Source organism: Pteropus vampyrus, unplaced genomic scaffold (assembly GCF_000151845.1).
Source record: "Pteropus vampyrus isolate Shadow unplaced genomic scaffold, Pvam_2.0 Scaffold197, whole genome shotgun sequence".
Classification (NCBI taxonomy): Eukaryota; Metazoa; Chordata; class Mammalia; order Chiroptera; family Pteropodidae; genus Pteropus; species Pteropus vampyrus.
Window position 1 is genome coordinate 53,794 of NW_011888978.1, and position 4,247 is coordinate 58,040.

The following is a 4,247-nucleotide window of genomic DNA, read 5'->3' on the forward strand; positions in this document are numbered from 1 at the left end:
CTGTAATACTGACTTGGTGGTGATAAATTCCTTCAGCTTATTTTTGTCTGGGAAGTTCTTTATCTGTCCTTCAACTCTAAATGATAATTTTGCTGGATAAATTAGTCTTCGTTATTTGAGAAATGCAAACAAAACCACAGTGAAATACCATTTCACACCCACTAGAATGGTTAATAATGTTAAAGTGAAAAATAGCAAGAATGGATGGAGATGTCAAGAATTGAAGGAGGAAATATAAAAGTTTTAGCCACAGTTTGGCAGTTTTGCAAAAAGTTAAACAGAAAATCACCATATTACTGAGCAATTCTACTCCTAGGTTTATATATACTCAAGACATTGAAAACTTATGTTCACACTGAAATGTGCATATGAATGCTTGTAGCGGTATCATTCATATCATCCCAAAGTGGAAATGCCTGTCAGTTGTTGCGTGGGTAAACTTTACAATGAAATGTTATTTACTCATGTAAAGGAATGGGATGCTGATACATGCTTCAACATCAACCTTAAAAATATTATGCTAAATGAAACAAGACAGTCACAGAAGATCACATATTATATGGCTCCATTTTAGTATAATGTCCTGAATAGGCAAAACCATAGAGGCACAAGATAGTGATTGTAAGAGTTGGAGAGGAGAAAATGGGGAATGAAAGTTAATGGTTATTGGTGTTCTTTTGAGGATGATAAAAATGTTTGAAATTAAATTACATTGAAACTTGCACAAATCTATGAATCTGTTAAAAAGTCAGCAAACTGCATACCTTAAAATATTGAATTTTCTTGTATGTTATTGCAATGTCTGTTTGTAATGCCAGACAGGTGCTAGAATATTTGGGGGAATCACTTTATAAATTATATAAATGTCTAACCATTGTACTGTATATCTGAAACTAATGTAATTTTTAAATGGCAAATATGTATGTACACACACACACACACACACACACACACACATACACACACACACATATATATATAAACTTACTGATAATGGTCTTCTTGTCCCAAAATATTGCTATTTCGACAAAGGATGCAACAGATTATAACTGATGGCACATGTTATTAAAGCATAAAGTCTAATTTTAGTTTAAAAAATATATTTATAGAGCAATAATGCATTACACAATGAAGATTAATTTCTGTATACAGAAATTAAAGTATTATTCATGAAGCAGGCAAAGATTGCTTTTAATTTCAAGGATATAGATGATTCAGATATGCAAATTGCAATGAATTAATAACAGTTCAGTTATGTTAATGTGTGTGCACTCCATGGAATATTAATGCAATATTTATGAGACATTTATAGACCAGACATTCTCTTTAAGAAAACTTTTTTCATTTTTGTAAGATATCAATTTTTCATAAATGTATTAAAGAAATCATGGTTATTACATTCAGAAAATGATAGTTTTATAATATATTTAAGTTAATTCTAGTTATTAATATAAAGATGAATGAGGAATAAAATCATTCATAATAAAGATGAAGTTTGTATAGCCTAACTAAATAGATATTATCTGTTAAAATATCCACTTTTATTTTAAATGTATAAATATGAGGGATTTCTAAAAGCTATCTTATATAGACATAGACTTGATTGAAGGAACTGCCAGCACTAACTTCCTACTGCTAAATATGTGGGGATTAAGTAGAGGAGTTGGCAATAAAACAGTCAATACATAGGTTCAAGCAGAGGTAAAATTGAAGGCAAATAGATAAGTAATCCTTAAACAAAGAGGAAGCTCACCCAAATCAGTGGATCAACTGCAACCTCTTTTCTTGGGTAAAGCAAAGGTCATCATACTTACAGCTTGGTTTATCCCAAAGTCAAGTGCTCATGACTAACAACCACTGATATAACTGAAATTTACAAGATGATACAATCTATGCTAATGTTCAAATACAGCCCACTTTACCTATAGTATTTATATAATTTTATAATAAGCAAAGCTATTTTAAATTTGTAAAAAGTGGGAGAAAAGACAAACTAGAAGGAAAAGAATGGACAAGGGATTTCAACTTCCATGAAGGAGTGTTGGCCAAAGTAGGGTAAGTAAAGATACATTAATTTTCCTTTCCTCAATAATTTGTGAAGTCTCCTGGATACCTCTTTGTTGAGGAGGCTGTGGGCAAGAGGGTTCATCTTGGGGGTGGGGATGATATAGAAGGCTGGCACCATCTTGTTCTGGTCTGGAGTATGATTAGAGGCTGAGCTCGTGTACATGAACTTGGCAGCCTTGTAGTAGAGCCCAACATTGGACAGGTGGAAGCAGCAGCTGGTGAAGGCTCTGTGGCAACTTTCCACAGAGCCCATGTGGATGACAGCTCCAAGGGTTCTGGAATAGGGTTCTGGAACAAATGATCACTGAGATGGGAAAAATTCGCATCACCACACAGCAGATGAAGAACAGTCTTTCAAATGTAGATCTGTCTGTGCAAGATAAAGGTAAAAGAGCAGTAGCATCACACACACACACACACACAAAAATTATGAATTTCCAGAGAGCTGTAGTAAGAAAACGACAGAGCTATTGCAAGCACAATGATGTCATCATGAGAGCCCAAGACCCAGGAAGCAGCAGTCAGGAAGACACAGAGTTTCTGATTCACAAAGAAAGTGTACAAAAGAGGGTGGTATGTAGCCACACGGTGGTCACAGGCCATGACAGCCAACAGGAAACATTCTACTCCAAGCAGGGATACATAGCAGAATATCTTGACCCCATAACTGCCCACAGCAATGGACTTGCCACCAGACAAGTATTTAAAGGCCATCTTGGGCACAGTGGTGCAGATGAACATGAGGTCCATGAGGGACAGCTGTCTGAGAGGATATCCATGAGGGTGTGAAGCTGGGGGTCCAGGCAGACAAGGAGAACTATAGTCTGGTTTCCCATGAAGGCCACTGAGATGCCCAAGACCAGAGAGAAAAGGAAGGTGTGGGTGGGGCTGTGACCAGGATGAAGTCGGAGCTGAAGGTCTGATTCTCTCACTACATGATGAATGTGTTCTTCATCTGCTCCAACAAAAAGTGATGCTAGTTTGTGATTAAGCAAACCTTATTAAGCATGCCATCTGCTAAAATTATAGGTGGATTATCAATGTGCCATGGTCACAATTAGGAATCTCAAAGATCAAGAAGCATAGTATCAGAAAGAAATATGTCCCGTTGTGCTGCTTCATTTATGAAACTGTGAAACTTCTTCTGAGCTCAGCTTCTGAGTGTTCCTTTTCTTGATTGAAAAATTAGAATAATAATATGTACTTTTATATGATTGATAATGTTTCTACAAAAGTGAACATTCCCAAAGGCAATTAAACAGTTCCTTGAAACATCAGTTCATTACAGATAAGTTAATAGAGAAATTCAGTTTAATTGGCATGAGACAGACATAATAACAGAGATGGAGAATGAGATATAAGCCCTTGCTTTCATGGTACTTTTACTATTGATATTAACAAAATTTCTGCGTTTGCCAATTATTTTATATTTAAAGTGCTTGGTTTGTAAATATTCTGTGCAGTAACTGAATGAATTGAGAAAAGATTCTTTACCTATATAAATCTAAAACCTGTGTCCATTTTTCTGTGGCCCAATGTTATGTATTGACCTGAGTTCCTCCTAAAGAGATATGCTGAGGCCTTGACTCCAGCATCTTGGAGTGTGGGCTTGTTTGAAAATAGGTCCATAGAAGATGTTAGTTGTTTAAGATGAAGTGGTACTTGTGTGGGGTGGAACTCTAATCTAACATGACTGATCTGTTTATAAGAAGACTGCTATGTGAAGACATGGACACAAGGAGAATGACATGTGATGATGGAGGCAGAAGCCGAAGTGATACATCTAAAGCCAAGGAATTCCAATGACTGTCGGTCATCAGAGAGATTCTTCCCTTCAGAGCCCTCAGAAGGAGCCAGCCCTGTGGACACCTGGATTTCAGACTTATAGTCTTTAGCACTGTGAGAAAATACATTTCTATTGTTTAAAAGCCAACCAGTGTGTGGCACTTTCTTATGGCATCCCTAGGAAACTAATACACCCAGCATCTCCTACAGAGATTTAGTAATAGAAAAACAGAAATCCAGAGAAGCTTGAAGTTCATGCATTCGAATAATGTCTATTTAGTTCTGCCTATGTGTTTGGCACTGGAAACAGGGCAGTGATCAGAATGATTATGACCTGGGAATACCAGTCTCCCCAAAGTGCCTCTAATGGGTGCACATGTGCATCTCATAAGCTG

At 36.5% G+C, this 4,247-nt stretch overlaps 1 pseudogene; it reads right to left on the reverse strand.

Moving 5' to 3' along the window:
- Positions 1 to 1,993: 1,993 nt before the first annotated feature.
- On the reverse strand, positions 1,994 to 3,004 carry LOC105299986 (annotated as a pseudogene).
- Positions 3,005 to 4,247: the final 1,243 nt, after the last annotated feature.